Genomic DNA, 9,852 nt, shown 5'->3' with positions numbered 1-9,852 from the left:
TCATTAGTAGCATTTGCTTTAAAATTTTTCCAACAATGGCTTGCGTCTCGGGTGGCATCTCAAACCTAGACAACGGCATTACTTATGACCTTTATACAACGCTAGTTAAAGGGTAGGTTACTAGGAATATGAGTTTATATAGCCTTTTGTCTATAACTTGTGCTGCAGTCACAAACCATAAACATGACTCTACACTAACTCTGAAAACTCCGCTGACTGACACAAGAATTGTTAGGACTTGACTAAGGCTAGGGCTCTAATACCAAGTCTGTAATGACTGTTCCTCAATCGTTACCAGCGTTCGAGACTTGTGGGAGAACCTGCCAAATCCCGAAAAAGCCTTAGTTGAATCTTTGGTTATTATGCCATCAATTTGTGAAACTATTTGAACCATATAACTCTTTGTAATAAAGATTAAACATAATCGTAATAAACCATCTTAACCTTTACTCACCATACTTGTAAAGATTACATTATAGTCTATAATTATTCAATTGTACACTTACATTGACACTGCTTACAAATACATTATACTATGAACTACTCGACCTTTAGCAGCGGGGCAACTCGAAATAAGTTGCTACGAGATGCCTTTAACTATCCGTGATAGTCAACATGTGCCGATGAACGCACACTAGGCTAAACACTATCTGCAAAAGGGGAATAAGAGGGTGAGTCTCATAGACTCAGTGATCATTGGCTCCATGAGAAAGGAGTAGATGGGAAACAAGCTTAAGGCAAATCTTTTGAATGATAAAATTAGAATTAAAGCAATAATCTTAGAAAAATCAAATCACAAATAGAATGTTTGTGCCTTCTAAAAATGATGCTGTCAAATCATTGTGCAATATTTCACTTGGCAAAACGATGCTGAAAACAAGTGTAGCGAAACCAAGTTCAATCATAGAAAACATCACTTACCATCAAAATAAGAGAAATAGTATAAAAGTATGAATGCTTCCAAGTTGTGTGGCATGTAAAGAAATCAATTTATAAAGCACATAAACCAACTCATGATCATCAAATAAGCACTGAAAGCTTTTATTCAAATAAAAGGAGCTGCAGAGAAAATCTTAACTCTCCAGCATGCAAAAGAGTACGAGTCGAAAAACTCACAAGGCTTTCGAGTAGGAAAGTATAATATCAACAAGTGGACCCACTTCCACGTAATCACAATCTAAGAGCACCGTTTCCACCAGATTCCCACATGCCATGGCAATCTTGACGATGTTGGCCGACATCAGAGAATCAAGCAATCACAACCGTGAATATCACTTGTGACCTAGCCACATATAACAACCAGTGGCCTTGCCACGTATATCACAGACCATGGCCCCAACCATGTCTAACAACCCGTCGTGACCCAAAGGTTCTCTAGCTAGAGCTCACTTGTGCACAAGGGTCACACTTAACCGAAGTGACATTCGGCCTACTCTCGAAACTCTTAATTTGTCAAAACCATTTTCAAAAGTAAATCGAGTTTTTTGAGACTTTTTCCTTTGAATCGTTTGAAATCAAGGTTTGATAACCCGTTAAATTACATTTCTCATTAATTCGCATGGTGTAAACATGTGTACAAAGGTCGGAATAAAATCGATGCTCAAAACTTGTATTTAAATCATCTTAATAAATGCATTTATCTCTATAGATCAGACAAAAATACAAAGCATGAATTTTGATGCAAACATCGTAAAAAGGCTTGTGTCTCTGTTTCTAAAACACTTTATGTATATAGATTATCGATAGGCATATCCAAACCAACTTTCAAAACAACTTGTATCCATAAAATACCTAAAATTCTACCAGCTCATGCTTTCTACAAATTTGCATTTAAAATAAATCATCATATATATATATAGGAAATTTGAAAATCAACGCCCCTTACTCACCTTACAATAACGGGACGCTTTGTCGCTATTGTTTCGGGTGCGTATCTAGCTATTTATACTTGCCGGTCACTTGTTACCTCGTTCGGCATGCTACCACGGCAAACTTTCCTAGCAACAAATTAAACTCAATATACTTAGTGTATATCATTTCCACTTATCTTTTTCATTCAATCATGAATCCTCATTCTACTAACTTGCATCTTAACACGTTTTTGCTAAGGTTATTCATATCCTTTGTTTGCATAATTCTTTAGATTATAAGTATCGACAACTTATTCATAACTGTAGCACACATACTAATCTTTCCCGATGATATTTATCAAGTTCAACTATCATTTTCACACCAATAACCTCACATATGGTAGCAATTATAAATCTAATTTCATTAAGCATTTTCTAAGTTTACATACACCACAATTCATATTTACATGCTGCCACCACGCATAACATCAATATTCATTCATACGCACCAACATTCATAACCTTTTAAACCTTTCACAACAACACATATCCACACATTACACTTTTCTGAGCTTTCAACTATCATAATAGCTTCTAACCGTACCCATGACATCACAATAACACTACACATTGCATGCCTTACCTTTGTGGTGAATTTAACCTTGCATGCAACCTCAATGCTCTTCCAATATTCCACTCACCAAGCTGCCAACAATTGCACAATCATTCCTCACAATATTCAACTAACCGTAGGCTTCAAAACATAGTATTAAGCTTATCGCTTTTCTTTCACCTTGAACCTATTATGCACCCATAGGTTTGGTGGCTTGCATGTCACCAATTTTCCATCAATCAAGTTGATCTTTGCTACCACAAGACATTTCTCTTAGTCAACTCATTTTCAAGGATTACTCAAGCTAAAAATAAAAATCTTTACCTTGAATCACAAAACTGAGCTTTATACCTCCATTGACTCTTCACGGCTTATCTCTTGAGTATTGAAGGTTCCTTGAGTGAAACAACAACATAAATCTACAAGATGAGGGAGGAAATCTCATGGTTCCTTTTGGTTTCATGCAAAACCAAGCCTTTCCTTCCTTTCTCTTTTTCTTTCTTTCCTTTCCTTTCTATTTTCTTCTTTCTTTCTTCTCCTTTCTCTTTTTTTCTTTGTTATGGGTGGACTTCTCAAGGTCAAGCCTTGAAAATGGCTTTCATTTTCTTATTTTTCTCTCCCATGGGCAGATTGGCCAAGGTCACTCACCTTTTTATCTTATTTCCTTTTCTTTTCTCTTTATTTTTCCTTCATGGGCAGATTGCCCAAAGCTTGCTCATTTTAGCCTTTTTCCTTTTTCCTTTTATGTGATAAAATTGCAAGTCAAAAGGCCTTTAAACCATTCCACCAATCCTTCACTTTTCATCGTCCATTTTTTCTTCATTTCTTTTTCATCTCTTATTAGATGCCATACCATTCAATTACTTTTCTTTGTTTTCTTTCTATTAAATATTATATTTATACCTTTTCTTTTCAAATTGCATCACCTTTCTTACTTGTTTACCATGGGCTATCTTTGCCAAACCATGGTTTTCTCCAATTAAATATCTTTTATTCTTTTTCTCTTGTTAACTTTTGCATGGTGGGGTCTCACATGCTTCCCACTAACTTCTCTTTTTTTTGCATGTAATGATTTCCATGCAATAATGAATTTCACATGCATGTCCACATAATCTAGCCTTCCTTAACTAATAGATCTCCACTGGCCTCTAAATATTAAAATTGTACATAAGTCCTCAAACTTTCCTTTATTTACCGTGTAACCCTTTAAACTTTCATATTTTACATCTTGGTCCTTCCAACACGTTTTAAATTTCAATCTCCCTTTATTTTTCTTCCTTTACACGTGTAAAATCAAAATATCCAAGTTGCACTTCACCAAGGTGTCACCATAATATTTAAATATATACTTATCTGCGCTTACTCTATTTAATAAAAGCACGCGAGGCCCATTAACATGGTTTTTCTTCAAAATTCTTTCTTATTTCTTCTCCCCTATTTAGATTAGTCATATAATCTTTCTTCATGATTAATTTTGACAACAGTTAAAATATTAATATTTTAATATTATTTTATTCTAAAATTCTCCACTTGTCTCCTCGGGTCCAAAAATGTCTTATTATGCCCTGGTTCACTTCCAAATTGTCTTTTAACTCACTAATTCATTCTCAATAAAGATATTATTATTTAATTGCTATTTCTTCGCGTGCAAAATATTTTATTCCAAGCTATTCCTTTCACCGTTCATCACTCTTAAACATTTTAATTAACCTTAATTGGTATCCGATAAGCTTTATTAGCCACCATATCAAAGTACGGGGTGTTACAAAATGTCAATTTCACCATTAAATTAAGATTGGTTAATAAAAGCTCTATTTTGTGAGAACTTTGAAAAGAATGAAGTATGTTTATATGAAGATTCATGTTTACATCAACAATGTAATTTGTGCAAAAACTCTCCCCCTTGGCTTGTCCCCTTCCCGTATTCACTCACGGAGTTTTTGTGACTTACACGTTAGTTTCTCTTATTTTTGTTACAGATTAATGATAGCTTTCAACCACTCGAGTCTAGTACGTGTCTAGTAGCCCACTTAAAGCTTAGAGGATCGGTTATGTTCCATTGATGGGTCGGTCTCTATTTATTCATTTGTTTTAATGTTGTCAAATATTATTGTGATGATGTAGCCACATTATGGTATTATACTTGGCATGGATTTTATTTACGCATTTGTATGAATTAAACTTGATGGCTTGAAAACTTATACAAGCACCACAAATGTGAAAATGAATGTTATATGTATGGGCACATGGACCTATAGTGGATTATGAAATATTTGCTTATGAGAATGTTTATGAGCACATTGATTTGGTGAAATCCATAATGATGCAGATATGCATGTGTTTGCTTGATGATTGATATGTGATAAATAATGGTTATGTATAATGATGTTAGGATTATTTGGGTTTAGCAGGTTGTAGCAGTTTGGGTTGTAACATTAGCCACGATCCTTCTAGAAAATGGGATGTGGTAGGTTGAGTCGAACCTTCTAAAGTCTTCTAACATTTAGGTGGCCATCTCGGATTGATAGATTCTATTCTTGGTCTATAAACTATAGATAGTTAATTTGATTAATGATAAATTCAAAGCAGTTTGAATGTATCTAATCCTAAGTTTAGCTTAAGGATTATACCTTAAGTTCATTGCCAACATGTTGGAAGCCTAATAGGCCACACACTCAAAATGAATACTGAAAATAAAATGGAAAAGGTGATTAAGTTGGACTTAATTAAATTAGAAGTTATAAGCTTCATAAAAACTTAATTAAATAATTTAATTAAGTTATTGGGTTAATTGGCAATTACATACAAGTTATGTAATTAAACTGATTAGGGCTAAAATTAATCTAGGGTATAAATACCTTACTATAGCGACCTAACACAAGGAAGCCTACACATTTACAAACACTCTTACCTTATTTGCACCCCTTGTGAAGTGAAAAATGTTTTCTCTCACTTTGTGCTTAATGTGTTCAGCCTTAAGGCTTTTTGTGTGGGAATTTGATTTTATGAAACCCTTATTTGCTAACACATTGCCACGGTATGGCATTCCCAATCCTTGGAGAAGAATTTTCAGGTTCATTGGTGTGGATCATCGTTAGAGGTTGCACAAGAACTCCTTGGACAGCTTTGTTTTGCAACAATTTGGCTAAGGCGGTTGAGTCTTTCAGGGATGTTGTGGTGGTTTAACAAATGATCCAACTTTCTTTATTATTGAGGTAAAACGATCTGATCATATTTTCATATCCTCCTTCTTTTTTTGGGTTTAGGGTGATATGCGTTTTGTTTGTTTATTTTCTTTTGCTCTAATTCTATTTGTATTATATGCATGACCAACCTTTCACTCGATAGATGTATCAAAGCACCTTTCATGCCATTTGAGTTTGTACGATTTGAGTGCTTGTTCATGTTCAATTGATGTTAGATTTACAAAAAGTTGTTTTGCAATTTGATTTGGTGTGTTTTTATTAAAATCGTTTTCTTCAAAATCTATTTTTCCAATTCAATTTTGATTTTGTCCAGCAGCAATTTTAGTCTCTTTTAAATTTGTTTTAATTCATTTAAATCATGTTTAAGGCTTACCTAATGTGTGTTAAATTTTTGCAAAGGATGCACAAGCAAAGGAGCAACAAAAGGGTTGAATTTGGAGGTTGTCTTGCATAGACAACATATATGGTTCTTTGGGTGTGGGTTTTTTCACTTCTATTTTGCTTATTTTCCAACAAAGGAAATGTGAAATTGTTTCACATTCATTGTTTGAAAGTGGACAGCAAATAATTATGAAAAGTTCATGATTTAAGGGGCTAAAGTTGAGCAAGAAAAAGGTCAAAAATCAAATTTGTTTTGTGTAATTTTGGCATGTGTATATGTGGTTTAGGTGCAGCTTTTTGTTCTGTTTTGTGCTTAATTTCAACCAAATGAAGTGTGTAATTGTTACACATCATTGGTGGATATATCAACAGCAAAATCATGAATTGTTTATTAGTGTAGAAGTCTCAATGCACAATATACCAAGAAGGGAAGTGAATTGATACTTATAAAAATCTCTTTGAAAATCTAAGTATAAGGATCAAAACTTTTTCACCCAAAAATATTGTCCAACATGAAAAATAATTTTTCAACAATAAATTATTAAGTGTAAAAATAATCAATCAAGATAAAATATTTTTCTTAAAATAAATGCTAGCTATGAAAGGTAAAGGAAAAATATTTTCCTAAGTGTAAAACAACAAATCAATATAAATCTATTTTCCTAAGGTAAGTATAAACAATAAATAATAATGCAAAAATTAAAGAGAGATACAAATGATTTATAATAGTTCGACTTTTTCGATGCCTACACACACTCCTTTCGTAACCAAAGAATTTCAATCCACTATCAAGGATTCTTTCTTTTTAATGGGAAGTGATAGCCCTTACACAAAGCACTAAAGAATTCTTGCTTTTAACAGGAAGTGATAATTGTTGTTGATTTCTCACATAAGTGCACATATTATTAACAAGCAATACAAAAGAAAGTAGAATTCATTCCCATGGAGAATTGAATTAATTCCTAATGTTAACTACTAAAATTAACACATCTTAATCTTATTCAAACAATTCTAATTATAAAAATGAAAAATTAAAACTAATCAAACATCTATCAGCAAAATTACTTTAAAGAAAAATTTATTAAGTTCATGCTCTAATCCTGGCTACGTATGGCTTATAGGTGTATGTCTACCTTATATGCAAATCAAACCACCTAATCAGCGAATTCTATTTGATCATACGCTATTCTATTATAGGTCTACCTAAATCTGTTGGTCCCAAGTAAATGTGCTAGACGGGGGTGAATATCACTTTTTGGCTCTTACTAAAATTAACTTCTAATTGGGGACAAATGAAAGGTAAAAGAAGGATTTAAAGATGAATGAAAAACTAAAAACAAAGTAGATAATCACACTAGAATTTATAGTGGTTCGGTTCAAGACCTAAATCCATTACCTTGATTGTTCAACCAAGGATTTTCTAAACAAATCTACTATGAACAGTGAAATTCACTAGCTTTCACCAAGCTTTTACAATGGCTTTTACTAGGCTCAGCCAAAACCTTTCATAATGGTTTGTATCGGAATCAACCAAAACCCAACAACTAACTTTTCTAGGCTATGTTAGAACTTATACACTCAATCAAGCAATCCAAGCTTGAATAAATTCCCTTAGAGTGTCTCGCACACTCTAAGTATACAAAGAAAACAGAAATAAAAGTGTACCTATTATCACTTGCTTGATCTAAGTGGTACAAAGCGAAGTGTTTGAATCTTTTACAAGGATAGGCGTGGAGTGCAGAAGAATGCAGAGAGATTTTGCTTGTTTTGAGCTTTTTTTATTCTTGGAAGCCTTAATTGCATTTTCTAGCCATTTGGAGCCTCTTAAATACTTGAAATATTATCTCTGATAGGTGTTAGGTAGTTTTTGACCATTATAAACAATTTGGTAGCAATTTTGGCTGTTAATCTGTCTTCTAGTGCACAATTCAAATTTTTTAACAGAAAGATCTTAGTCAACTAACTGATATCTTAGTCGACTAAGTTGTTTCTGTCTTCTGTTCTTTCCTTCTGGCAGTGAGCGCTTAGTTGACTAACTTACTCCTTAATCGATTAAGATGGTTCTGTCTTGAAGTCCAGATTTTTGGTAGTAGACTCTTAGTCGACTGACCCATTTCTTGGTCGACTAAGTCTTTTCTGTTTCTCAATACTCTTGAGCCCGCCAACTTCTGATTTGAATTTTAGTTGACAAACCCTTCATTATTCAACTAAAGAGCTTTTGTTTTGTTGATTAATTGTGGCTTCTTATTCATATAACTTTTGATATGTCCCTTGGAATAATTTATTTATCATTGGCATACAATTCTTATCCTACACACTCAAGTAGAAATATTAGACACAAATGAATGGGAATGTTTTATTATCATCAAAACTAATGGAGACAACAATCTCCCCCTTTTTTGATGATGACAAAACATTCCTTGATTAATTGTATAGTGTCCATTTAATCTTTTAGTTTTGCAAAAAAAATGAGAATTTCTCCCCCTAAGTGTGTGCTCCCCCTTAGTTTGTGCTTATTTTACTTATTCATTTCAGTAAATTTTTATTCATGTCATACAGACAATGACGTTATACATTCAGAATATATTTAAGCTGACATATAGAGTAATCAACAATAGGTGACTGGTTGACAAAATATCATTAATATTTTAGCTGTGTCTATAAGCAGGATATTGTTGCCAGATTTTATCTATGCCATTTATCATCCAACAAATATAGTATAATTAACATCCATATACATTCACAAACACAATCCATTCAGAATATCATGATAGAAATTGGTTATCATCATAACGGCCCAATATCAGTACAAAATCTCAAAACAGTAGTAATACTTAAGAGCAAATTTAACCATTAGCAAACAAAATACTATAAATAGCTTATCATCATCCAGTTTTCAACACAATAGCATGTCAACTTTAATTGTTCAACTTGTCAAAGCAAAAATAGCAATAAAACAAAAACCAGTAGTCAGTGTTCCTAAACTGGCGTTAGTTCTCCCCTAAGTTTTCTACCATAATTCTCCCCCTTTTTGTCATCATCAAATCCTAAGGATGCTTAATCATCTTCTAAAGAAGGTGAAGGAGTAGATTCATTAATGCCATAGTGAACATTTAGGGGTTCAGGTGGTGATTTTTGTGGTGAGGGTTCAGGGGATGATTTATCAGAAATTTCAAGGGGGTCTTGAAGAGAAGAAATGGTTAATGGTCTAGCTTTTTCAACTATTCTAGAGGATTTTCTTCTTTTAAGGAACTTTGTCTTGGTGGCCGTTGGTTTTCTGCCTTTGCGAGGTGGTTTAGATTTGTCTTGTGGAGCTATGGTAACTTTTTCTTTTTCTTTACCAGATTGCCCCTCTGTAGTATGAGTTGGTTCAGAGGATGTAGATTTCTGTGGTTGTGCTTTAGTTACTTCTTTCTTTGCCTGTTCTTCTTGAACCATTTGGTGAAAATGTCCATGATCGATACTTCCTTAGAATGAGGAGGAGAAGGCTGCTCTTGTTGAGGTTCATGATGGGGTGGAGGATTTTCATCAAGTGAGACAAGCACCTCAATTCCTTGTTCTGATTCAGCTTTCTTTTGCAGTTCACGTGAGGGGTTTTCCTTCGTTGATTCACTTTAGGTTCATGACCCTCAGCTTGGAAAGTAGAACCTTCAGCATCCTGACCTACTGGTGTAAGGCTCGGAATGGTAGAGGTGTCTACAGCTGCAGGTTTAGAAGGCATTTTTCCTTTTTCCTTCAACACATTTTCCAGTTCTGCTAATTTTTCTTCAATTTTCTGCATTTTCACTACCTGGTCAGTAAG

The sequence above is a fragment of the Theobroma cacao genome, chromosome 9, assembly GCF_000208745.1.
Source record: "Theobroma cacao cultivar B97-61/B2 chromosome 9, Criollo_cocoa_genome_V2, whole genome shotgun sequence".
Lineage (NCBI taxonomy): Eukaryota > Viridiplantae > Streptophyta > Magnoliopsida > Malvales > Malvaceae > Theobroma > Theobroma cacao.
This window is presented reverse-complemented; position numbering follows the sequence as displayed.